General features: G+C 44.0%; 2 long non-coding RNA genes across 5 annotated transcripts; one reads left to right on the top strand and one right to left on the bottom strand.

The window, feature by feature from the left end:
- Positions 1 to 795: 795 nt before the first annotated feature.
- LOC308474719 lies at positions 796 to 10,709 on the bottom strand. 4 transcript variants are annotated; one of them, XR_013984889.1, is made up of 4 exons: positions 10,341 to 10,709; positions 8,076 to 8,320; positions 6,146 to 6,275; positions 796 to 1,017 (listed from the first exon to the last, which is right to left on the bottom strand). It is a non-coding gene; the product is annotated as an uncharacterized lncRNA (long non-coding RNA). The 4 variants fall into 4 exon arrangements; XR_013984890.1 differs by lacking the exon at positions 8,076 to 8,320; XR_013984891.1 differs by lacking the exons at positions 8,076 to 8,320; positions 10,341 to 10,709 and adding an exon at positions 9,876 to 10,112.
- A 100-nt stretch (positions 10,710 to 10,809) lies between these two features.
- LOC308474706 lies at positions 10,810 to 16,735 on the top strand. The gene is made up of 2 exons (XR_013984875.1): positions 10,810 to 10,926; positions 16,557 to 16,735. It is a non-coding gene; the product is annotated as an uncharacterized lncRNA (long non-coding RNA).
- Positions 16,736 to 27,990: the final 11,255 nt, after the last annotated feature.

Raw genomic sequence — 27,990 nt, 5'->3', positions numbered from 1 at the left:
TTCTTTCGGCTTCTCATTTTTCCAGTCTTAAATCCAGTTCTCCACATTTCCACATAAATTTGCGTTTTTTAAATAAAAATAAACAAATCAACATTTCAGTGGCAATTTCCTCTTTGTATGAAACTTTGCCCAAATTACATATTTCTGCAACTAAATATTCCGCAATATAGAAACATTCCCTGATATAATGCATTCTTGTTTTCATTAATATATGCATACTTAGGCACACTTTCCCCAATTGTACACATTTCCCCCCAAGTTGTGTGGCTGGAGAACTGCACTGAAAAATTCAGAGCACAGAGTACAGTGGTACCTCAGGCTACATACGCTTCAGGCTACATACCCTTCAGGTTACAGACTCCGCTAACCCAGAAATAGTGCTTCAGGTTAAGAACTTTGCTTCAGGAAGAGAACAGAAATCGTGCTGCAGCGGTATGGCAGCAGCAGGAGGCCCCATTAGATAAAGTAGTGCTTCAGGTTAAGAACAGTTTCAGGTTAAGTAGGGACCTCCAGAACGAATTAAGTACTTAACCTGAGGTACCACTGTATTCACATTCTGTTTCAGTTCACCTGCTGCTTCAGAAAGTGCAAATAAGGTTGGAATGCCTTTAAAAGTGAACTGAATAAAACTGCTACTCCTTAATTCCCATTCCCTCCTCCTTTCTTCTCCTCCTTGTCATTCAGTCCTTCTCTTGGAGCTGTTTGGGGGGATTCCTCCCCATAGGTGAAATGTGCCATTTTGGCTTCAAAAGCAACAGCACTCATACCTGAAAATAGGAAACAGAGGGGATGGAGTGTTTTATTTTGCTTTTATTGCAAGGAACAAGCTCATACAATTGATGGAATTTTTCTGAAGTCTTCATTTATTAATTTTTATTTGGATGCTTTGGGGAATAAGCAGAAGGCGTCTCCAGCAAGGGATTAAGCAGGATCCAGTGGCTCTCAAGGTGAGGGAACATCTCCCATTTTTCAAAGGATCCTGGGTAAGCAGGCAGCAATCATTCCTTCCTGAGATATCTGGAAAAGAAAAATACCAGAGTTACTCCCATTTCACCTAGAATCAGATGTCGAAATCGAAAAGAGAGTAAAGGAAGGTGAAGCACTCAGAAAAATATGAACTGATGGTACGGGGAATCAATGAGCGAAAACAATTACAGGAAAGTACTGAAAGGAAATGGGATGCAGGTGGCGCTGTGGGTTAAACCACAGAGCCTAGGGCTTGCCGACCAGAAGGTTGGCAGTTCGAATCCCCGCAACGGGGTGAGCTTCCATTGCTCGGTCCCTGCTCCTGCCAACCTAGCAGTTTGAAAGCACATCAAAGTGCAAGTAGATAAATAGGTACCACTCCGGCGGGAAGGCAAATGGCGTTTCCGTGTGCTGCTCTGGTTCACCAGAAGCGGCTTAGTCATGCTGGCCACATGACCCGGAAGCTGTACGCCGGCTCCCTCGGCCAATAAAGAGAGATGAGAGCCGCAACCCCAGAGTCGGCCAAGACTGGACCTAATGGTCAGGGGTCCCTTTACCTTTACTGACAATGAACTTTGAGATAAGAAGATATTGTATTGGTTTTTTGGTATCTATTGCACGGAGAGGTGGAGACCCCCCCGACCCTGGGCAACACTCGCGTGGAATAATGACTCAAGACAATGTGTTATGGGATTAAAATTTGGTCACAACTTTATGAAAACTTCAGATGTAGGGAGACTTTGGCTTAAGCATTGGGCATTTATCCCTCCCAGTCCCCGGCTGGGGATCTGGGGAACATCAGGGTTATCCAGAATATGTGGGGATTGGGCTGCCTCTGGAGAACGTCTGTTCAAGCAGAGAGCCCACTCCCCATTTCGCCACTGACGCAGGGGAGAGCAATGACAACCTCTTGGCGTATGGCCAATGCCTCCCCTCAAAACAACCCCTTTAATGGGGAACCCTGGGATCACCGCCACAAGGGGGGCGTGGGTCATTGCTTCAGCCCCCCTCCCCCATTTAGGGAAGATAGACTAAAAGATTCCACCCAAGGCCTGAAACAGCCAAAGTTGTGACGTTTTGCTACGGGGAAGGCAAAACCTGCCAATGCAGGAAAAATCATTTCCGGCCCTTCAACAGCGACCCTGACATAGCAGCACCCGCGTACCTGTGAAGAAGAGGTTAACCTGCAAAAGGAGGCTTAAGTAAGTGTTATGTACTGAGTTGAATAGGATCCAAACTGCAGCAGTCTGATTGGTCCTAGAACAATAGGATCCAAAAGGCAGCAGTCTGATTGATCCTAGAACAATAGGATCCAAAAGGCAGCAGCCTGATTGGTCCTAGAACAATAGGATTCAGAATGCAGCAGTCTGATTGGTCCTTTTTAAAAAAAAATAATATTTATTAAAGTTTCAAAGGGGAAAAAAATCACATTAGTAAAAAAAAAAATTAACAATGAAAAAGAAAAATACAAAGTAGAAAAAACAGTTAAAAACAATTCCATCTTTTCCTCACTTCTTTTACGTTTACTTGTTTCCCGGACCTCCTCATACCTCCCTCTTTTGTATTCCAATTAAGTTTGTTAATCCAACAATTCCTTTCCCTCCTTTTTAATCCTAATCTTTAATCTTGATATATTATAACTTTAAATTTTTACATATTAAAAACCAATTTTTCCATATTCTTTTGTACCTGTACAGCTAGAAACCACTTAATTTCAATCCAACATCATTCTAACATTCATTAATTTTGCAATATTTCTGTAAATAGTCTTTAAATTTCTTCCAATCTTCTTCCACCGACTCTTCTCCCTGGTCACGGATTCTGTCAGTCATTTCCGCCAATTCCATGTAGTCCATCATTTTCATCTGCCATTCCTCCAGTGTGGGTAGATCTTGTGTCTTCCAATGCTTTGCAATGGGTATTCTTGCTGCTGTTGTAGCATACATAAAGAAAGTTCTGTCCTTTTTTAACACCGATTGGCCGACTATGCCCAGGAGAAAGGCCTCTGGTTTCTTCAGGAAGGTATATAAATACCTTTTTTAGTTCATTATATATCATCTCCCAGAAAGCCTTAATCTTTGGGCACGTCCACCAAAGGTGAAAAAATGTACCTTCATTTTCTTTACATTACAAAATACCTTTCTTTACATTTCCAACATTTATTATCAGGCAAATGGTAGATTTTTGCAAGCTTGACTGGGGTTATGTACCACCTGTATATCATTTTCATAATATTTTCTCTTAAGGCATTACATGCCGTAAATTTCATACCTGTGGTCCACAACTGTTCCCAGTCAGCAAACATAATATTATGTCCAACATCTTGTGCCCATTTAATCATAGCAGATTTCACCGTTTCATCCTGAGTATTCCATTTCATATACATCAAAGAGTATACATCTTTGACAAAATTTTAGTTTTGGGTTCTAACAATTCTGTTTCTAATTTTGATTTTTCCACCTGGAAGCCGATTTTCTTGTCCAAATTGTATGCCTCCATTATCTGATAATAATGAAGCCAGTCTCGCACTTTGTTTTTTAGTTTTTCAAAACTCTGCAATTTCAATCTATCTCCATCTTGTTCCAAAATTTCCCAATATTTCGGCCATTTGACCTCCATATTGAGCTTTTTCAAGGCTTTCGCTTCCATCGGTGAAAGGCACCTTGGGGTTTTATTTTCCAATAAATCCTTATATCTTATCCAAACATTAAACAATGCTTTCCTGACAATATGGTTTTTAAATGCTTTATGTGCTTTGACCTTATCATACCACAGATATGCATGCCATCCAAATACATTATTGAAACCTTCCAAGTCCAAAATGTCAGTGTTTTCAAGAAGCAGCCATTCTTCCAACCAGCAAAAAGCTGCTGATTCATAATAAAGTTTGAGGTCTGGCAGGGCAAATCCACCTCTTTCCTTTACATCTGTTAGTATTTTAAATTTTATTCTGGCTTCTTGCCCTGCCAGACAAATCTAGAAATATCTCTCTGCCACCTCTTGAAACAGTCCATTTTGTCCACAATTTGCAATGTTTGAAACAAAAACAACATTCTAGGCAATACATTCATTTTAACCGCAGCAATACGGCCCAGCAGTGAAAGCTTCAAATTTGACCAAATTTCTAAATCTTTTTTCACTTCAGCCCAACATTTTCATAGTTATCTTTAAATAAGTTCCCATTTTTTGCTGTCAAGTTGATCCCCAAATATTTAACTTTCTTAACCACTGTTAAACCTGTCTCATTCTGAAACCTCTCTCTCTCTATTGGTGCTAAATTTTTCTCTAAAACCTTAGTTTTTACCTTATTCAATTTAAATCCTGCGACTTGACCAAATTCTTGAATCAATTCTAAAACCCTTTTGGTACTAGATTCTGGCTCCTGTAACGTCAGTACTAAGTCATCTGCAAATGCTCTCAGTTTGTACTGTTTAGCTCCGACCTGCTGATTGGTCCTAGAACAATGCAGCAGTATGATTGGTTGGCGGGAACCACCCAATCATGCTCCAGATAGAAGTGAATCCACAACCTGATTGGCTTACAGTAGAATTCCGGAATTAGCCAATCATGTGCAGCCCATTGTGTAAATAATGTATATAAAGCAGATACTTTGAGGGGACATTCATTCATTCCTCCTCACCACTATGAGCTGAATAAAGAGCATATTTCAGTAAGGGAGGGCAGGGTGGGAGAAGCTCTGAAGCCGACTGAGAACTCCCAGGTAAGTTCCGCCCACTGTTGTGTGGGCTGGTCGATCCCTCCCCCTACCTGGCCAACTCTATCCTGGGAACCCCCCCCCCAGCTGGGATTGGGTAACTGAGAGGTAGCAGAGGTAGGCAGCTAGCTCCAGGTGTACAGCCTGGGGGGGGGGGCATATCCAGGCTCTACTACCACATGGGATGGGGGGGCCGACTGTGTGCAACTGCGCAAAAGGCACCCCCCCTTTTGGTCTTGGGAGCGGTCATATATATAGCGCAGGGCAGGTCCCACCTCAACTTGACACAATAGCAAAACAGAACTGAATGGGAAGTGGAAAATTGAAGATAAGGGAATTAAAGGGGAAGGGTAAAGGGACCCCTGACCATTAGATCCAGTCGTGACCGACTCTGGGGTTGCAGCGCTCATCTAGCTTTATTGGCCGAGGGAGCCGGCGTACAGCTTCCGGGTCATGTGGCCAGCATGACTAAGCCGCTTCTGGTGAACCAGAGCAGCACACGGAAACGCCATTTGCCTTCCCGCCGGAGTGGTACCTATTTATCTACTTGCACTTTGATGTGCTTTCGAACTGCTAGGTTGGCAGGAGCAGGGACCGAGCAACGGGAGCTCACCCCGCTGCAGGGATTCGATCCGCCGACCTTCTGATCGGCAAGCCCTAGGCTCTGTGGTTTAACCGACAGTGCCACCCGCGTCCCGCTATATGGGCATTGGGAGTAGGTAAAATAGAATTAGGATCATAGGCCTAAAAGAAGAAGTAGAAGGGGAAGTTTTAGGATGTTATTTCCAAGATTTCCTAGTGGTATAAACTCAATATACTATGCCAGCACCCCGCACTGGTTGCAGATAAGAAATTGGGCAGGTGGGGTTGGAAGATTGAGGTTAGTGGGACAGGCATCCATTTCCTCCAATAGATGGGCTTCCACAGTCTTTTAGCTGTTTTTTTTAATCTGGGGAATTGTTTTTAAATGTTTGTATTATTTTTATATATGGCATTATCTTGGCTTTGCAAATGGGCTGGATCTATGGAACTATATAGGATCGCTGCCAGAGGCAGCACTTGCACCACGAACCACTTTTAATATTTTATCCCTTTATGTATAGAATTTTATTGCCATTTGGAAGTTGCCCTGGGGGAAGTCTTTTTGATGGACCAACTATAAATCTTAGAATAATACCGTAAACATAATAATAATAATAATAATAATAATAATAATAATAATAATAATAATTTATTATTTATACCCCACCCATCTGGCTGGGTTTCCCCAGCAGCCACTCTGGGTGGCTTCCAACAAAATATTAAAATAAAATAATCTATTAAACATTAAAAGCTTCCCTAAACAGGGCTGCCTTCAGACATCTAAAGAAACGTCTGGTTAAGTCTAGCAAGCATCAAAAAAGCTTTGATGAAACTTATATCCTGGCTACTCATTTGATCTCTTGTCTGGTAAGCTGAAGTTACCTTATGCAACATCTCCTCAGCCATCCACATTTCCCAAACTGAATGTAGGGTGGGCGACACCTTCTAAATCTGCAAAAACCACCGTTGCCTCTGCATTGCCGACCATTCGCTGGTGTTAGCTGGGCAGATCCTACACAGAGGAAGAAAAATAGGTTACTGTACGCTTGGGAGAATCATAGCATCATAGAATCATAGAGTTGGAAGAGACCACAAGGGCCATCGAGTCCAACCCCCTGCCAATCAGGAAACACCATCAGAGCACTCCTGACATATGGTTGTCAAGCCTCTGCTTAAAGACCTCCAAAGAAGGAGACTCCACCACACTCCTTGGCAGCAAATTCCACTGGGAGAGGAGAGGAAATTCAAAAGAGGAAGAAAGGGAGACACAAGTTCAGGAATGGGGGATTCCTGGACTCTCTGGATGTTGAGCCATTAGCTGAAGTTGCTCCCCATTCCTGCTTTAGAATCACTTCATCATGTAAAATTAATGAGTGTTAGAAGGATGCGGGAATGAATTAACATGGTTTTAGTAGAAATGCAACAAAGAATTAAGTAAAAGTTGATTGATATTGGGTTAAATTGAAAAAATTTAAGGTTAGATCGTTAAAACTATAGAATCAAAATTGAGAAAGATGGGAAGAACTTGCTGAAATAGTGAATTGAACTAGAATACAAAAAAAGGGAGGTGTGAGGAGGTCGATGAAATAAGTTAAGGAAAGGCAAAGACATGGAATATTGGATGTGTTTTTTTAGTTTCTTTTTTGTCTGTTTTTTTTTTGCTGTATTATTGTATGGTTTTTATATGTTTTATGTGTTTTGTTATTGGTTTTTTTCTACTTTATTGTTATTTCTTTTTTTCTTCTGTAATTTTTAAACTTTTAATAAATATCACTTAAAAAAAAAAATCACTTCATCAGAAATGGGACCTTCAACAAAGTGCTTATAGTTCAGAGTGCTCCTTTTCATGGTCTCAGCTGCCCATGCCCTCATCCATGGTACACCATTCCATGCCCCTCCTCTCCAGTCCCCACCCCCACAAATAGACAATGTCTATTTGTCTATTTGTGACCCTTAAGAGTTTTTGAATATCTGCTGTGTTTGAGGTCCCCCCCAAAGCATCCCTTTTGTGCAAGGATGGCGTTGTTTTGCCTTCATGGAAACCAGGATTCCGAGTGTGTTTCCTATTGGTTTATAGGAAAGGATGGAGGACATCACTAGGTCATCTACTCCACCCTGTGAACAATGCAGAGAATCCAGAACATGAGCATCCCCCAACAGATGGCTCTTCAGTGAGCGAGAGCCCACCACAGCTGCTCTTACCATCAAGAAGGTTTTTCTAATGTTCAACTGAAACCTATGTATCACTTGATCCAAATAGTCCTGCCCTCTGGGGCAGCAGAGAGCAAGTATTTTCCCTCTTCAGTGGAACAGCCAAGCATCAACTCATCATCTCCAAGGAGGGTTTGGGGAGACTCTTGCCTAGCACCCCAGAGAGCCACTGCCAGTCAGTGTAGACTGTATTGAGCCAGTTAGACCACTGACTGGGCCATGCTTCTGCCTGAAATTTAGCTAGAAGGCCACCGGTGCTTGTTCAAGCTTGTTCTGGCTGTCAGTGTCCACTAAAGAAACATCTCTGGCTATTTGTATTTATTTTATTTATTTAAAAGCATTTGTAAGCTGCTTAATGGTTTAGAAATCTCGAAACGGAACACGAGCTGCTACAGTTCTGCGCAAGTGTGCAATGGGAGTTGCAGCGCATGGCGCAGGGTGCAGCTTCTGGGGAAACACATTTCTGATGGAAGGACCAAGCTAGTTTCCTTCTATGGAATAAAAGTTAGAGAGAAACGCTTGTTCCCTTTGCAGTGCCACAGAAGGACGCCTTGATTCCTCTTACCCTTCCCATTGGCTGACAAGTGTCCCTCTCCCTTACCTGAGGAAGACAGGAGCAGCAAAGAGAGAACTGCCAGGCACAGCTGGAGGATCTTCATGACTCAGCTGGGATGGAGCAATGCGGGAAAGCTGGATGCAGTGTTACAAGCAAGGCCAAGTCTCAAAGGTTTCCAGGGCAAGACGGAGCTTTCGATATTTATAGGATCCTTCGGACGTTGTGACACCGGGAGCGGTTGAAGGGAAACTTGCCGAAATCAAAGGCCGTTGGAAAGGTATTGCTACAGTCTGTCAGTCAGAGCAGTGTCCACAAAGACAGCATCCCAGTTACAGACCACAAACGTTAAGGACAGTTTCAAGTTGCCTCTCTCAGCATTTCCTCATTCTTACAAAACAAAAACTGCCTACCTTTCTTAGGACAATGTGGAGGTTTTGTTAATTTTTAAATAGAAGTATTTAAAACAAGCAATAGAGCAGGAATGTACAGTGTAGGAACAACAAAAAAGTTGGGAGATTTAAAACACAAACTGAAAAAATGAATAGGCTCATAGTGTACATTAGGCACTTTGAAGATGAAGCAAAGGGGGTTTCAAACTACAAATTAATCCAGAGATTAGGATACCATCAAGCTAAAGAGAAAAACAGATAATTGGCTGCTGCAGAATGCTTTAGTGTTTTTCAAGACATCCAAAACCTGGAGTAGCCAATGTGGCTACAGTTCCCATCATTCTGTAGCCTTCCTTTCTGAAAGCTAGTATTCTACATGCAAGGAGGTTTTGTGTTGACAGTGGATCAGTCTGATGTGGGAGGTCTTCTCTACTAGAGGTATAGGTAAAAGGTAAAAGGTAAAAGGTAGAAGACCTCTGGACGGTTAGGTCCAGTCAAAGACGACTATGGGGTTACGGCGCTCATCTCGCTTTCAGACTGAAGGAGCCAGTGTTTGACCACAGACAGCTTTCCAGGTCATGTGGCCAGCATAACTAAACTGCTATTGGTGCAATGGAAGACTGTAACAGAAACCAGAGAGCACAGAAACTCCATTTACCTCCCCGCCACAGCAGTACGTATTTATCTACCTGCACTGGTGTGCTTTCGAGCTGCTAGGTTGGCAAGAGCTAGGGCAGAGCAATGGGAGCTCCCCTCGTCACGGGGATTTGAACCGCTGACCTCATAGGGAAGCCCAAGAGGTATAATCAGAGGCTGAATAGTTACCTCTTAAGGATGCTGCAGTTCCAACCTGTGCTGGAGATTCTTCCCTGAGCTTAAGGTTGGACCAGGCTGCCTCCAATATCCTTTCCAGCAATGAGTTCTGAAATATATCAAGTTACTATGGGAGGATTTCCATCTCTGGGTGTTTGAGACCCGCCATCTTTTTCCAAAGGAGGCCAGAGGTAGGGTGTGTGTTTTAGAACATAGGAAGCTACCCCATATTGAGTCCATTTAGCTAAGCATTGCCTAAAAGTGTCATAAACACTCTCCTTCCGTTCCAGTCTTTCCTTTCAACCTCCCTCAGCCACTTACCACAGACATGACTACCATCCAGAATCTCCCTCCCCCTGACCCACAACCTAGTTTCTTTCATCCTAGTGCTCCATCTTGCTTATCCACAGCACTGCAAATGAACCCTTTACCCCCAGCCCCTTCCCCCTCCTACCTCCCCAGTTCCTCCTCTTCTGCAGCATTCTGCCCTACGTCACCAACATTGGGGACCTAACATTACCACACACCTCTCTGCTCCCCCATCCCTCCAAATGCCCCCTAGTGAGGTCCACCTGCCCTCCCAAGTTCCTTCTCTTTTCCTCCTGCTAACCACCAGAGGGCTAAAAAGCCTGTAGCAACCTACCCTCATTTGCTTCTCTCCCAAGACCGCATTGACACACTGTTTTCTCAGAGCATCCTCATCCCACTCCTGCCTTTAGAACCTTAGGAAAGCAGCCAATGAAAACAGAGTGACGCCGACTTACAATTTTATTCTATAGTAAGAGATACAGATATACTGCACCTCCTACAAAGTATGCCCTCTCCTGCTGACCCCATTTTAACTTCACAACAACTTCATGAGATAAACCTAATTACTACTACTACTACTACTACTTAATTACTTGTATCCCACCCATCTGACTGGGTTGCCCCAGCCTCTCAGGGCAGCTTCCAACAAATTTATTGCACCTTTCTGTTAGGGAACATTCGGCACAGAAACATGTGTGTATACCTTTAAGAGGTTTCTGGGATTAATTGGCTGCAGCTGGCCGTTGCTATAAAGGAAAAAAGCTGAGTTTTGTAGCCTGCCTGCAGGAATAACACCCACCAGAGTTTGTGTTTATTGTTTAGTAATAAAGTCTTCGTTTTAGTTTGGGTTTTTACACCTATGTCTCCTGGAGTCACTCTGTCCTCTGCCACCAGCTGGAAATCCCCCTCCAACACTTTCCTCCAATGGGCTCAAGGCACTGTATGTGGCTGATCCACAGCTGATATCCTCACAACAACAGAGTGTGCTGGCTGGGTTGAGAGATGGCGACTTTCCCAAGGTCACCCCAATGTGCTTCATGGCTGGGCAGAGATTGCAACCTGGATATCTGCAGCCCTCGCTTCTCATCACCATGACACAGTAGCTCTAGCAGAGAATGTGCATGGTCCAAAGTCATCTAGTAAATTTCATGGCCATGTGTGGATTAGAACACAGACCTTCCTGGTCTAAAGCACCCTGCCCATAGATCACCATGCCCTTGTGATGTAATGGAATAAACATTGCAGTGTTCCTGTGTGGAGTGTGTCGTTGGAGATCCCTTGGAAATTCCAGCTGGTTCAACTGGTGGCCTTCAGCTGTGTTGTTCTGCAGCTCCCTTCAGCCCCAACCAGCATGACCTGGAGTCAGAGATAATGGTTGCTGTAAGGTAAAGGTAAAGGGACCCCTGACCATTAGGTCCAGTCGTGGCCGACTCTGGGGTTGTGGCGCTCATCTCGCTTTATTGGCAGTGGGAGACAGCGTACAGCTTCCAGGTCATGTGGCCAGCATGACTAAGCCCCTTCTGGCGAACGAGAGCAGCGCACGGAAACGCCGTTTACCTTCCCGCCGGAGTGGTACCTATTTATCCACTTGCACTTTGATGTGCTTTCGAACTGCTAGGTTGGCAGGAGCAGGGACCGAGCAACGGGAGCTCACCCCGTTGCTGGGATTCGAACCGCTGACCTTCTGATCGGCAAGTTCTAGGCTCTGTGGTTTAACTCACAGCGCCACCCATGTCCCTAATGGTTGCTGTAATGCAAAAATAAAAATAAAAATAAAATTATGGAGAGTGCACCAGGTTGGCAAAGACAAAAATGTCAAGAGGGTATTATTTTGGGTGGACATCTAAATTAGCAAAGGATTTCTTGGAGTTGATATATAATGAAATGAAGAAAATGCTTAAAAAGACCAGAAACCTTCTTATTAGGAATATTAGGTATGGATGTCCCCACATTTTTATTTCTCTACACAACCATAGCAGCGCAAATGGTTTACACTCAGAAATAGAGAGAAAATAATACCAACAGAGGAGGAGCGGCAGGTGAAAATGATGGAATATGTGGAATTAACAAACCTAACTAACAGAATAAGGGCTCAGGAAGATGGAATCTTTAAGCAAGGATGAAAAATGTTTTCAGAATAACTGAACAATTATCTTAAATCAGTTAAAAGGTTAGCAGGGTTGGAATAAATTCAGGAGATTCAAGTATTGAAGTTATAAGGAGCAAGGAGAAAAATGAAACATAAAGAGTAATTAGAATATGCAGATGTAATGCATAAATAAATGAAATCATGGAAGAGGAGAAGGGACGTGGTTATATTGACTGATTGATATGAAAAAAATTGTAATGGAAAGTATCAATAAAAAGATTACATTAAAGTCCTAATAAAACTCAAAAAAGAAAAAAAGTGGGTATTGTTCAGGAGTTGTTGCTGGGGCAAGATGTATCTTTGGAGGTGATTTTTTGTGTGTCTTGTCCTTAATCTGGGTTCAATTCTTCTTTGTCTATTGCCAGAACTTACTGTCAATTTTCTGTGGAGATTTGTTAATATGAACTGTTCCCATTGTTTCGTTTAAATTTTGTAATGCCCTGTAACTGTTAGTGTAGTCTGCAAAACGGCTTGATGTTGCAAGGAACTTTAAATTTTGTAATGCCCTGCAGCCGTTAGTGTTTTCTGCAAGATGGTTTGATGTTGTGAGGAACTTTGATCACACCAATAAGAGATGCTTATCCCCTGTGGATTTGTCTAATTCATTTTTAAAGGCTTCCAGGCTGGCGGTCATCACAGTGACTTGTGGCAATGAATGAAGTGCTGTGACCCACACTGGATGAAAATGGACTTTCCTTTGTCTGACCTGAACCCCCCCACCATTCCCCAACATCCAGCTTCATTCAGTCCACATTGGGTTCTAATATTATGGGAGAGGGAGAAACCATTATGGGAGAGGGGTGCTCAGTCCTCCTCATTGGCCTATTTTTGGGGGTCCTCCCTCTCTCCCTTCAGGGTTTGCCTTCTACTGATGGCAAGGTAATATTATTCAAGCAACAACACCCATGCCTGAAAACCAGACATTGAGGAAATGGAGTTTTTGAATTTGCTTTTATTGCAAGGAATAATCTCATATACTCAAAGTGCAAGCTCATCGTGATGCTTGGGTGAAGAGGGTCAGAGTGGCCAGGAAGTGGGCCAGAGCCAAGAGAATGGCTGGGGCAGATTCCACAGGGTGCGTGTCTGTGTGTGTGTGCGCGCACACAAGCTGGAACACCTGATCTTGGTGATCACTGGTAGTAGGAGGAGTTATGCTAAGACCAGACCATGTCATTACCAAGGAGGCAGGTTTAGTCATTGTTTGAAGACTATTCCTGCCTCCGGGTCTGGTCTTGACCGGATGGATACTGGAATCAATAAGGGAGACCCACATGACCTGAAGGTGCTGCTGTGCAATGCCAGGTCAATGATTCATAAGACCACTGCCATCCACGACTTTATCATGGATGGAGGACTTGACCTGGCATGTGTAACAGAGACTTGGTTGGATGAAGCAGATGGGCCTGTCCTTGCCACTGCTTGTCCACCAGGTTTGTTGTACGCACAGCAACCCAGGTCATGTGGGCGTGGGTGGAGGTTGCAGTGATTTTTAGGAAGTCACTAGTTTACACCAGGCGCCCTGTTGGGACGATCCAGTTTTCTGAGTTCATGTTCTGGAAGTTGGGCAATAGGAGCAGTACAGGATTCCTTTTGGTGTACCGACCTCCCCACTGCACCAAGGATTCCCTGCCCGAGCTGCTTCAGGTCGTGGCGGATGTGCTACTGGAGACACCTAGTTTGGTTGTCCATGGGGATTTCAACATACAGATCTGCTGCACTCATGTTTCAGAAGGAGATAGCTTAGATCAAATGAAAAGAGCAATCTCCACATGTCTCCTCCTCCTCCTCCTCTTCCTAACTCATCACCACCATATACCTTCCTATATACCATATACCTTCCTAACTCATCACCATATACCTCAGATACCTTTTCAAACAGGACTCGCATTTTAATACTGGAGGGGCTCTGCTTCTCTGCTCCCTCCACCTGCCATTTCCCACTCTGCACCCCATAATAATTGGCCAGCCTGTCCTTCCCTTTCTCCTTTCCACCCCAGAAGATGACAAATCCCCCTTTCTCCTCCCCAACCCTGTTTCTGAAGCCGCTTCACTCTTCTGTTCAAAACCCCCTGGAGTCACTGTCAGTATGGTTGTAGATTGGGGGTGATGGCATCTCCAGATCAGAAACACCCAAAGGGCAATGGGTTAGAGTCCAGTCCTGGTACTTTCATGCCAAAGGTGCTTGGAACTGAAAGTGGGACACTTTACATGAAATATATGGGACCGAATCCTGAGCTATTTAAACAAGGTGGAGGGGAGACATTTTATGCCTCTGCACAACCATGCCTGCTGACAACTCCTTCTCATGGGCATAAGGTCCCATTTTGGCTTCATTAGCAATGACGCTCATGCTTGAAAATAAACAAGAGAAGTAATAGGGCTTTTGGAGCTGCTTTTATTGCAAGGCACAACTCATGTAAGCCTTGAAAATGTTGCTTTTTTATAATCTGGATGCTTTGGGGAAGACGTCTCTAGCTGGGGATGAAGCGGGATCCAGCGGATCTCAAAAAGAGAGGGAGCATCTTCCATTTTTCAAAGTCAGCCATTTCTTATCTACGTCTGAAACATAAAAACCAGCAACAAAGAGACAACACTTAACTCCGTTTCATAGCAAGATGACTATGTTTGAGACATGAAAATACAAAGCAAGCCATGTTGGTCCATAAGAAGCATTTCAACAACAACAACAACAAATCTTTATTGCGTTCGTAGACCAGCATAAGGAGGGAGGGATACAATCATTTAAAATCTTTTTTTAAAAAAATGTTTTAAAAAAGTAAAAGAAGTTCAAACAAAGTATATATAAATGTCTATAGGAATCCAAAAGAAGATAAGAGAACATGAGACAAGCCTGGAAGAGCAGAAAAGGTTACTAGTATATAGCTACTATAGCTATCAGTCTACAGAGCACTCTAATACGAGTGCTCATTATATCTAGTTTGTGGTACAGGCCATCATCTGACGAATTTTGAGCACTGCTGTGCAGAATCTGGCAACGATGTCTGTTGCAGCAGGGTTTGTATCTGAAGGCAGCAGGGAGTTATTGGATTGTCCTGTGCACTGGCAATAACAGTTGGGGTCCTGGCTAGATCCAATTGGCGCTCAGTGTCTACAACACGTTGTTTTATGAGAGCTTTGGCTCTCATGACCATTGGGTAGGGATAGGTCTCAGTTTCAGTTTTTCATTTTCAGAAACTAGGAATTCAGTAGATTCACCTTTCAATGAGAACTGAATCCAATATCTTGCCCATCCTTACCCCAGGGGGACATCCTTACCCCAGGAGCAATTAAAAATGCCACAAAAGACTGAGTGAGCTTTCAAGGTCTCCGAAATTCTCCTGCAGACTGGATGTTATGCAGGGCAGGAATTTGTTGTCTTTGTGGCCCTGAGGAAGAGTTCTGGGGAAGCAGGAAGCTTGCACACCATTTTGTGACAGTGTTTTGAGAAACACAGGAGGTACTGGTACCCTGGGGTTCCTTCAGTCTAGTTGTTGTCTTGGGCTCGGTCTTATTCAACATCTTTATCAACGACTTGGATGATGGACTCAAGGGCATCCTGATCAAATTTGCAGATGACACCAAACTGGGAGGGGTGGCTAACACCCCAGAGGACAGGATCACACTTCAAAACGACCTTGACAGATTAGAGAACTGGGCCAAAACAAACAAGATGAATTTTAACAGGGAGAAATGTAAAGTATTGCACTTGGGCAAAAAAAATGAGAGGCACAAATATAAGATGGGGGACACCTGGCTTGAGAGCAGTACATGTGAAAAGGATCTAGGAGTCTTGGTTGACCACAAACTTGACATGAGCCAACAGGGTGACGCGGCAGCTAAAAAAGCCAATGCAATTCTGGCCTGCATCAATAGGAGTATAGCATCTAGATCAAGGGAAGTAATAGTGCCACTGTATTCTGCTCTGGTCAGACCTCACCTGGAGTACTGTGTCCAGTTCTGGGCACCACAGTTCAAGAAGGACACTGACAAACTGGAACGTGTCCAGAGGAGGGCAACCAAAATGGTCAAAGGCCTGGAAACGATGCCTTATGAGGAACGGCTAAGGGAGCTGGGCATGTTTAGCCTGGAGAAGAGGAGGTTAAGGGGTGATATGATAGCCATGTTCAACTATATAAAAGGATGTCACATAGAGGAGGGAGAAAGGTTGTTTTCTGCTGCTCCAGAGAAGCGGACACGGAGCAATGGATCCAAACTACAAGAAAGAAGATTCCACCTAAACATTAGGAAGAACTTCCTGACAGTAAGAGCTGTTTGACAGTGGAATTTGCTGCCAAGGAGTGTGGTAGAGTCTCCTTCTTTGGAGGTCTTTAAGCAGAGGCTTGACAACCATATGTCAGGAGTGCTCTGATGGTGTTTCCTGCTTGGCAGGGGGTTGGACTCGATGGCCCTTGTGGTCTCTTCCAACTCTATGATTCTATGATTCTATGCCAATTTCTCTGTATGCACCCAAGACAAAAGCCTACTGCCTCAGGTTATTTCTTTAAAAAATAAAATAATAATGAAGCTGCTTGGAATTGAATGTAGGAGACTTGCATTCACTCTTCTGTTTAAAACCCTCTGGAGTCGCTGTCAGTATGGCTGTAGATTGGGGGTGATGGCATCTCCAGATCATCAAGATCCAAAGGACAATGGGTTAGGGTCTAGTCCTGGTACTTTTATGCCAAAGGTGCTTGGATCTGAATGTGGGATACCTTACATGGAATATATGGGACCGAATCCTGAGCTATTTAAACAAGGTGGAGGGGGAACGTTTTATGCCTCTGCACAACCATGTCTCAAACATGGTCACTTTGCTATGAAACTGAGTTAACTGTTGTCTTTTTGTTTCTGGTTTCTATGTTTTAGACGGAAGGAGTGATAGATGCCTTTGAAAAGTAGAAGATGCTCCCTCTCTTTGAGAGCCACTGGATCCCGCTTGATCCCCAGCTAGGGACTTCTTCTCCAAAGCATCCAGATTGAAAAAAAGCAACATTTTCAAGGCTTACATGAGCTTGTGTCTTGCAATAAAAGCAGATCCAAAAGCCCTTTTCCCTCTGATTTTCATTTCTAAGCATGAGTGTTATTGCTAGTGAAGCCAAAATGGCACCTTACTTCCATGAGAAGGAGGTGTCAGCAGGCATGGTTTGTGGAGAGGCCCAAAACATCATTAGAAAGGAAGACTAAAAGGGGCTGAGGGTCCCCCAAAACAGTCTAGTGAGGAGGACTGGGCCACAATGTGGAAAATGAAGAGTGACAAAATATGGAGGGTAGAATGAGAGGGAGAAGAAGTTCAGTTCTGTTTCCATTTAAATGGTAACCAACCTGAGTTGCACTCTTTTAAAAAGTATGCCAATTGAAATATAGTCATCCTTCCAAATTCTCAGGTCTCTGAATTTTGGGGTTATTAAACTGACCAGACCAGATCTGGAAGTTTCCTCTTATAGATTCTAGGCCCCTCCAGCCACAGGATTACAGGATGGGAAGTAGCCCTGGCTTTTACAGAAACTAGCTCCACAAAGCCCACTCATTACAGTATGTTGGGCATAATTGCATGCACATGTGCCTACCAGGAATAATTCTTCATCCTAGGATCCCACGGCATCCAGTTGGGTGAGATAAGAGAATGCACATCCATTCCTCTCTATGGCAACAGAGCTCACTCTTTTAAGATGTGAATGGTGGGTACTTAGCTGAATGGCTCCAGACATAATTTTATTGGAGTGGTGCCTTTCCATAGTTCATACCATGCTTAAGGCAGCTTGCAAGATGGAAAATAATAATAACATAAAAATTTAGTCTTAAATCATTCAAAAACACACATACAGTGGTACCTCTGGTTAATTACTTAATTTGTTCCGGAGGTCCATTCTTAGCCTGAAACTGTTCTTAACCTGAAGCACCACTTTAGCTAATGGGGCCTCCTGCTGCTGCCGCACCACCGGAGCACGATTTCTGTCCTCATCTTGAAACAAAGTTCTTAACCCAAGGTACTATTTCTGCGTTAGCGGACTCTGTAACCTGAAGCGTCTATAACCGAAGTACCACTGTACTGAACAAATTAGACATAAATTATGGGATCTGAAATAAAGATACTAAAAGGTTTGCTTCTGGAGATCTGCAGACATCCTGACTACACTTAAGATGGGTGCGGCATAAATACAATGGTACCTCTAGTTACAAACTTAATTTATTCGAGCGATCCATTCTTAACCTGAAACTGTTCTAAACTAGAGGCGTGCCTTCGCTAATGGGGCCTCTTGCTGCCACTGCCCTGCCGGCACACGGTTTCCGTTCTCATCCCAGGGCAAAGTTCTCAACTCGTGGTAACTCTTCCAGGTTAGCGAAGTTTGTAACCAGAAATGTTTCTAACCTGAGGCGTTTGTAACTGGAGGTACCACTGTAGTAAAATTATTATTCATAATAAAACAGGATGTCCCTATTTTCATGGAAGGAATTTGGGAGGATTTCTTGAGAACAGCAAGGGACCCTATATGGAGAAAGCAATGGGGAGACTGACCAGATTCAGACAAAATTACTCTGTAGAGACCCTTTTCATAACCCACAAAAATGCCTCTAGCATTCTTTACTCCACCTGGAGCTTCAGTCTTCACATGAGACCCAAAAACCTTAAAATGGGCAACAGAAGGTTTTCTGTGGAATAGCTTTTCAAAAGGAGAACATCCTAAACCTTTTGAAACTTTTCTCACCCAACTGTAACAATAACACAATATCGACTCCGCCCAATACTCATGTGGCAAATGTGAACTCAGCAATTGTGCCTTCATGCCATTTTGCAATTCTTTGTTCACTTGTACACAGATACTTCTGTTCCATGCTTCTGCAGAAACAGCAGTCTTGTGCCTTATCCCTTTCTTATCCAGGAAATCCTGAAAATCCTGCAAAAGAAAAACTGGCTTTTCATCTGTGAAAAGACAATCAATGTTAGCATCATGAACATTCTTAACCTTGTCACAAAACTCTTTAAACCTTTCTAAGGCTTCTTGTGGTTTCTGCAATATATATACCCACACATAATGAGAGAAATAATCCACACACACAAGATAATATCTTGCATTGCCTCTAGACGGTGCTAGAGGACCAATCACATCAGCATACACTCGCTGAAAAGCTTTGGTTACTTGCGTCGTCTTCTGGACTTTTTTCGACACACCTGCGAGAGAAATCATGTTAGACTCAGATGCATTACAACTTACGCAATCACTTTGATCAAAAGTCAACAAATACAGTCCATCTTTCTCTATGGCAGAAAGATACAGCTGATAACTCAGTGATAACTCAGAGAGCTCAGTTGACACAGTCATTGAGAGGAAATCTCACACACTGGATAGACCTTCACAGGTGAAGGATGAACCACTGTTTACTATCGGAACTGGTTCTCCAAAGAGTCCTGAGACTGAACCAGTGAGCAGAGAGGATCAGCACCTCATACGCAGGTCCGGGAGAGTTACAAAGGGTGTACCACCCAAGAGGTATTCAAAAGAGTTTGCTAACTCAGCTGTAGCATGTGTTACTGTTGTTGACAACTCAAGACAGGTTGAAGCTGTATCTAAGTCAGAGACAAAGACACAACAGAGAGTTGCTAAGCGTAACACTACATTCCCTAGCCAAGGTAATGCAGATGCACTCATTCCTCGGAAGACAGACAACCAGAGAGGTACACTGGGGAAACCAGTGGCGGGTAGTTCCAAGGGTGGAACTGAAACAACAGGGGAGTGTTATATGTATAACAACTGTTTGTTTTCTTCTCTGGATCATGCTTTGCTCGCAGCGCACATTGATTCATATGGGGGAGTATGTTACGATATAGAAGCAATGTGGCCGCAAGCTGGTAGCTTGAAAGCAAAACATAATGGGAATGTTGGGACTGTTCCGTGGGAAACAGAGGGACAGTCAATTCACAGTGCAGAGGGCACCGGAATTAGCTCAGAGTGTAATATGAGCTGTACAGGAAGTACAGGAGGAGTTTGTCTCTCGACTGCTGAAGCTTGAAGAGAGCAGACATGATTTTTTGTAACGCTGCAAAGACAGAAATAAAGGAATGTAAATACGTTTCTGTCTATCTCTCTCCCCTGCCCAGGGGGGGCAGGAAAGAGGGGGCGTGTTCTTCTCACGCTGAGGAGGATCGCCTATCGCGACCTAGCCTGTATCCTGCTGGGGAATGCAGACAGGGAGGTCAACAGGAGATCAAGCCGGGTGCCTGGAGAGTGGCCAGTTTCTCCTGATAAAGGCTTGAATCCTAACAGAGACTCCATCTGTTTCTCTTCTTCCAAGAATCACAACTATAATTCAGTGTCCCCAACTCTTCCCCCTTGTGTCCTGCCCTGAAGGCCACAGCCTGCTGGCCTCTCTTGCCCATCTGTGCTGTGGCTGGCCTGTTTCTCCTTTGATCTCCTAGCGTAGAGTTTGGAGGTGACTTCTAATCCTAAAGTCCAAGAGAGACAAGTGTGAGGAGGAGCAGGAAGATGTAAAACAGGGTGAAAGCTAAGGCGTATCAGCCTAAACAACAAAGAGATTCAGAGGTCCGCTGAGAGTGGAGGAACTACACCACTCTAAGGGTGAATCTACACACAGGGGGAGAAATGTCGGGAAATCTACTGTTGAGAAGTGGAACTGTTATTTTTTCAACTCTGAAGCACATTTTTTCAACCTCTGAAGCACATCTTTCATATGATGTATATGCTGTTCTTGATTCTCTGAATAAATCGAAATGTTATCAAAACAGTTCACCAGGACTCTGAGTATGTAGCTGATGAAATCTTAGAACGTTGCTGCTCCTGACTGAAATGTTATCTCCCTCTCTCTCCCTGCCTTCTCTTGGCAACCTTTGGGGCTCCATTTGGCTTAAAAGCTGGCATTCAGCTTTGCCACGTCAACTCATCCTGAACCATGAAGATCCTTCACCTATGCTTGGCAGTTCTCTCTTTGCTGCTCCTGGCTTCCCCAGGATTTTTAGGAAGTCGTTAGTCTGCACCAGGCGTCCTATTGTGAAGACCCAGTTTTCTGAGTTCATGTTCTGGGAGTTGTGCAATAGGGGCAGTACAGGATTCCTTTTGGTGTACCGACCTCCCCGCTGCACCAAGGATTCCCTGCCTGAGCTGCTTCCTGGAGACACCTAGTTTGGTTGTCCTAGGGGATTTTAACATCCAGATCTGCCGGAGTCATGTTTCAGAACGAAATAGCTTGGATCAAATGAAAATTTTATGAGGAGGATGCAATGCCCAGGGGATGTATCCCTCACGTAAATAACTCACGCTTCACCTGTCCCCACCAGATTGCTGGATCCTTGCAGTTACCTGAAGGAAGAGCATTTTCACAGGCTCATATCCCAAAATTATTATTAGTTGTAGTCATAATAGCATCAAACAGTTCTTAAAAAAAATAATCCAAGTCGACCAATTGAAGAGGTTGAGTGGGCACATGCAGGGCAAGGAGATTTCAAAGGTGAATTGATGGACTCTTCAGCTTACTTGAAGGAAGGGAAATTTTCACATGTCTCCTCCTCCTCCTCCTCCTCCTCCTCCTCCTCCTCCTCTTCCTAACTCACCCCCACCATATCTCTCAGACACCTTTTTCAAACAGGACTCAAGACAACTTAAAAAATAATTCAAAACTGGAGGGGCTCTTCTTCTCTGCTTCCTTACCTGCCATTTCCCACTCTGCACCCCATAATAATTGGCCAGCCTGTCCTTCCCTTTCTCCTTTCCACCCTAGAAGATGACAAATCCCCCTTTCTCCTTCCCAACCCTGTTTCTGAAGCCGCTTCACTCTTCTGTTTAAAACCCCCTGGAGTCGCTGTCAGTATGGCTGTATATTGGGGGCGATGGCATCTCCAGATCAGAAACATCCAAAAGGCAACGGGTTCAGGTCCAGTCCTGGTACTTTCATGCCCAAGGTGCTTGGAACTGGAAGTGGGACACTTTGCATGGAATATATGGGAGCTATCTTAGATCCTGAGCTATCTAAACAAGGTGGAGGGGGGACGTTTTTGTTGATTTAAAGCAGAGTCTCGTGCCCAGCGGAAGGATGAGGAGTACGTGCTGCATACTCTATATTGCTTTATTTACAGTTCAAAGCTGGTATATTACAGAAAGACATCTTGCCTCTGCTGGAGCAGAAATGCATCCTCTCTCCCTGACAGCTCGGAGAGAATCACACAGTGAAAAACAGGAAACCAGTGTACGTCACATCCAGCCTCCCTTTCCCGTGAGAAACTCCAACAGTACAGACTGTGGAATGTAAACACCTGTCTCGTGACAAGCCCTTTCGCTGCACAGTGAAGGAAAGCAGAAACCAACATCCTCCCCCTTTCTGTGAACATCACTGGGCAGCGTGTTCGTACAATATCAGTACAAACCCAACTTCTGCACATAGGTACAGTGTTGATCCCTTGATACAATCTTGGACAATACATCAGCAGGAATTTCATTACCTGGCATATAGGGCACCGTTACGAGTCCCTTCTGAATACATTCCCTAGCATGCTGCAACTTTAATTGCAAGTGCTTTGTGCTTTGCTTACAACCTTCAGACTTCAGCAAAGCCAAACATGCTTTGTTGTCCTGGTAAACCTGGATTGGACATTTGACAGGAATTTTCATATCTTTGCACAATTGTACTAACCATTCACAATCCTTAAGTGAATACGATAGTGCATTCAGTTCGGCTTCACAAGTACTTAAACTAACTGTTGTTTGCTTCTTGCATGACCAATCAAACAGACCTTGATTGTACATGTAGCAAACTCCAGACGTACTTTTCCTGTCTGTAGTGTCACTTCCAAAACTTGCATCTGCAAATATCTCAAGACCACCAGACTTCTGATTGTTAAATCTCAGTTTGTAATGCATAGTGCCTTTCAAATACCGCGCTATGCGTTTCAGAGCTTTCCAATCCTTGACACTAGGATTGTTGACTTGTCTGCTTAGCAAATTACAGCTAACAGCAATGTCTGGTCTTGAACATCTGGCAATGAAGTTTAGCTTGCCTAGCACACTTCTGTACAGTGTAGTGTCAGAAAATGCTTCTTCAGTGTCATCTACCTGATAACCTGTTGTCATCGGTGTGTCTACAGGGTTAGCATCCATCAGATTTAGTTTGCTTAACACATCAGCAATTTTCCGTGACTGGTGTACTAGAATGTTACCATCTTGATCTCTCTCTATTTCCAGAGATAGGTAGTTGTTTACCTCACCAAGATCTTTCATGTCAAAGTGCTCTTTCAGTTGAGCTAGGGCGTTATTGTACATTGCGACATCTTTCCAAAAGAGTAATAAATCATCAACATAAAACAAACAGTACAGTTTCTTTTGCCCCTCCTCTTTGACAAATACACATGGATCAGCTTTCCCTTGCTGAAAACCTAGAGAAAACAATACTTCAGTGAGTTTTGTGTGCCAACACCGTGCACTTTGTTTGAGACCATAAAGGGATTTCTTCAGAGCACAAACAAATCCCTGTTTTACCTGTACGCCATCAGGTGGAAGCATATAAAGTGATTCATCTAGAGATCCGTACAGAAAAGCTGTATTAATATCATGGTGACTAATGTGTAGATTTTCCTCTGCAGCTAGCTTGAGCATAAGCCTAATGCTTTCATATCTCACTGTGGGTGAGTAGGTCTCGTGATAGTCTTCACCTGGTACCTGTGCAAAACCTCTGGCTACCAATCTGGCTTTGTGTCTGACTATCTTGCCATTTTGATCTGTCTTCGCTTTGAAGACCCATTTGCTTCCAAGCAGTTTCATTCCTGGAACTACTGGAACTAGCTCCCATGTTTTGTTCCTTTCTAAGGAATCAAGCTCAGCCTTCATGGCATTTAACCATGGCTCAGCTTCCTTTGAATCCAAACCCTGGATTTCTTGGAAACTTGAAGGTTCAAATACCTTCTTGGAGCTTTTAACAGCTGTTACTGCTATCGTAGCAAACTCATCAGCAAATCTCTTTGGAGGTCTGCCTTTTGTGGCTCTCTGTGACCTACGAATTAGCCTTAAGTCTTCAACACTCTCCTTTTCCTTCTTAGGAGAAAAACGACCTATTGTGAACAATGGTTCCTCCAATTCTTGATCAGAGCTTTCAGAGGGTCGCATAGAGGCTTTCGCACTCTTGAAATCCTCTGAATCACCCGATTCAGTTTCAGATTCAGACTCAGAACCTTCATCAGTGGGTTGTTGTGGTTGCTTTTGACTATCCTCAGTCTCATCACCGTCATCAGGATAACATTGGAAAATTCCCACATTCTCCCCCCACCTTGCATTGTACTCAACACTTCTCGTGAGCTTAATTGTCTTAGAGTCAGTCATCATTATTCTGTATGACCCTTTCTGATAACCTAGAAAGATACCATGCAATCCACGCTTGTCTAACTTGGAGTTTTGTGGTGAGTGAACCCACATGTCAGAACCAAAAATTTTCATGTGTTTGATGTATGGCTTCTTGCCAAACATCTTCTCATAGGGGGTACAACCAATCGCTGAAGATAACCTGCGATTGTAACTGTAAACAAAACACGAGAGAGATTCGGCCCAATAACTCTCTGGAAGATTGGCATCATGCAGCAAGGTTTTTAACCCTTGAAGCAATGTCTGATTTGCCCTTTCCGCAAGTCCATTCTGCCATGGCGAGCGAGGACTAGACAAATCGTGTTGAATTCCTTTCTCAGTCAGAAAAGCTTCAAACTGCTGAGAAGTGAATTCTCCCCCGCGATCAGTGAAAAGAGTCTTTATCTTCTTACCGTGCACATTTTCCAACCAAGCACAGAATTCCTTGAACCTAGGAAAAGCCTCTGATTTCTGCTTGAGATTGTACACAAAAATATATCTAGAAAATGCATCAATGAGAACCATGAAATACCTATTTCCACCCAAAGAGGGCGCTAGTGGTCCAACCAAATCTGCATGAACAACCTGGTATGGTTCCGTAGCTTGCCTACTAGACACCTTACCTTTCGCAGCCATTTTCACCTTGTTTGCTGCGCATGCTTTGCACTTCATGTGGTACCTGCAGGGTTTAATAGTCATACCTTCAACCAAGGCAGGCATTTTAGATACTGCCTCAAAATGCAAATGACCAAATTTTCTATGAAAATCGTGAATACATTCTGCATGCAAACTTTTGTTAGAACCTGCAATGCAACAAGTGTCATCTTGCACAACATCATCATAATACAAAACAAACAAACAAACGATCAACATATTCTGCATGCAATACATAATCATTTTTCTTTGTGATGATGCACTTCTTGTTCTTGAATGACACGTCAATGTTCCGCTCATTCAGCTGTCCAACGCTGAGCAGATTATGTTTGGCGTCTGGCACGTAAACCACATTCTGTATCGATAAGTCCAAACTGTGAAGAACAACAGTTCCGTAGCCTTTACTGGGAATAGTGTGGTCATCCGCCTGGTGAATCGCACCTTCCTGCGGTGTAAAAGACACAAACAGTCTCTTATCATTGCACATGTGGTGGGTTGCCGCTGAATCAACAACGAAGAAAGATCTAGACGTCTTCTGGACCTCTGCAACCTTTGGAGTGAAGCGTGAAACCATAGCCTTGTGCTGCGTTGTCCTAGACACCGGACCTTTGCCTTTGCCTCGGCCTTTTCCGCGCGATGAGCTTTCGCTGCGCTGCTCTGTCTTGGCCCTGGGATATCTGCATTCCCTCTTCATATGGCCTAGACGTCCACACGAGTAGCATTTCACTGCCTTCAAAGCTTTGGCGCCATCTGGTGGTTCCACTGCACTATGGGACGACGTCTGTGAAGACTCCCCCTTGCCCATGCAGCTAGCACCCCGGCGATCTGCTTCATTTAAAATCACGGCAGTAACAAAGTCCACTGTCAGCTGAGCAGTTGGTTGCACAGCAATCTGGGTTGCAACAGACTCCCAACCTGAACCCAAAGATTGTAGTATCATGAAAGAATACACAGCCTCTGGAAAGTTGAGTCCTCTCTGTTGCAGCTCATGTCTCAGATTTTGCATCTCCATCAGATGTAAACGCACATCTCCACCTTCAGCAAGAGCCATATTATGCAGCTTGTTAAAGTAAAACATAGTGGATCCAGCTTCTGTCCTTAAGTGAGCCTCTCTCAAAGCGTCCCAAATTTCTCTGGCTGAGGTCTTATCACGCAATAGACAGAGCTCTTCCGGGGATACTATCAATGTAAGAGTTCCCCTTGCTTTGGAATCCTTAGCTTCCCATGCATCTGTAACTGGAGCTGGGGGGGTTTCTGTAATCACCTCAAACAAACCCTCTTTCCGCAGAATTGCCTCTGCATACAGAACCCAGTCCGCGTAATTTTTCTTGTTGAGCTTAGGAATCCCACAAGCATCCTGAAGGGCCATCATGACTCTGGCATTAGCCTTCAGCATCATATATGCTGCTTTAAATCTTGCTGCGTCACTGCTGCAGCTGCCTTATTCCAAAAGCGCACTTAAAAGTTACTTTCGATTTCCCCAGCATAGTAACTTGTGCCTGGGAGCCTTTTGCCTATTCCCGGCAAAACGGCTTTGAAAGTTCAAAGTCCAGCCATAAAGCCATTAACTAGAAGCTGGCAGGCTGCCCGGAGCAGTAGCACATACCTCATCAATCACCTCTACGCGCAGAGCAGATTCCGATCCGATCTGTCGGCACTCCGATTCGACTTCTGGAGCCCATAACCACGTGTTGATTTAAAGCAGAGTCTCGTGCCCAGCGGAAGGATGAGGAGTACGTGCTGCATACTCTATATTGCTTTATTTACAGTTCAAAGCTGGTATATTACAGAAAGACATCTTGCCTCTGCTGGAGCAGAAATGCATCCTCTCTCCCTGACAGCTCGGAGAGAATCACACAGTGAAAAACAGGAAACCAGTGTACGTCACATCCAGCCTCCCTTTCCCGTGAGAAACTCCAACAGTACAGACTGTGGAATGTAAACACCTGTCTCGTGACAAGCCCTTTCGCTGCACAGTGAAGGAAAGCAGAAACCAACAGTTTTATTCCTCTGCACAACCATGCCTGCTGACACCTCCTTCTCTTACAAGAAGTGAGGCATGCATGGCTTATAAGTTATAGAGAAACGAAAGCCTGTAATTGTAGTCATCAGAAACTCAAGGACTACCCAGAAAAAAAGGCTCTATATTGCATCAAAAAACCTTTCTAAAATCAATTCATTGTAAAATCAGTTCAAATCAAATTAATGGCAATCATTGGGCTAGACTTCTGTGAGGATTACCAAAGGAGGGGGTCAGGCTGTGCCTTGGCCAAAGGCCTGGTGGAACAGTTCTGTCTTGCAGGCCCTGCGGAAAGATGTCAATTCTCTTGTGACAGAGCGTTCCACCAGATTGGAGCCACAGCCGAAAAAGCCCTGGCTCTGGTTGAGGCCAGCCTAACCTCTCTGTGGCCCAGGACCACCAAGGTGCTTTTGTTTGAAGACCGTAAGGTCCTCCGTGGGACATACCAGGAAAGGCGGTCCCATAGGTACGAGGGTCCTGGGCCATATAGGGCTTTAAAGGTTAAAATTCCTTAAAATCCAAAGAAACTGAGGAAAAAAGAGGCTACCTTTGGTTTTCCTTACCAGTTTTACATGCAATGCAGTTTTCCATATATTGCTGCACCTTAATGGTCAATATGTGAACCAAAGGAGAGCCATCCTTTGAAAGGCAGTTCTCCCTCCAAGTAATGCGTTTATAAAATGTACAGGGAAAAGTATAACTTCATGAAAATAGCATGAAAATATGGGTTATATTAGGGGAAATTGCATAGCAATGATGGGCGTAATGGGGAAAATTCAGCAACACAGTGCATATTTCCATTAATAGACACACTTTTGTTGGCAATTTTGTCAGATATATACATTTTTATGCAAAGAATTCCCACTAAAGAGATTTCCACTAAAGAAACGTCTCTAGAAAGAAAAGTGAGCTTCCTTTGCAAGGCCACAGAAGAGCAACTGGACACCTCTCCTTCTTCCGCCCCACAATTGGCTGGCAGATGTCCCTCTGTCTTCTTCCTCTCCATCCCTTACCTGGGGAAGCCAGGAGCAGCAAAGAGAGAACTGCCAAGCACAGGTGAAGGATCTTCAGGGCTCAGGATGAGTTGATGTGGCAAAGCTGAATGCCAGCTTGTAGGCCAATTGGAGCCCCAAAGCTTGCCAAGAGAAGGCAGGGAGGGAGAGGGAGATTAAATAATTGTAATTTCTTTGGGACGTTGTGTCTTAGGCTGACGTGGAAGAGAACATGGCCAAAATCACATGCCTCTCCCTTCAGTCTGGTAGTCATAGCAGTTTTCACCGAAATGAGA

Source organism: Podarcis pityusensis, assembly GCF_964106645.2.
Source record: "Podarcis pityusensis genome assembly, chromosome: 3".
Lineage (NCBI taxonomy): Eukaryota > Metazoa > Chordata > Lepidosauria > Squamata > Lacertidae > Podarcis > Podarcis pityusensis.
The sequence above is the reverse complement of the archived record's forward strand: the minus strand, read 5'-3'. Positions and strand labels throughout refer to the sequence as shown.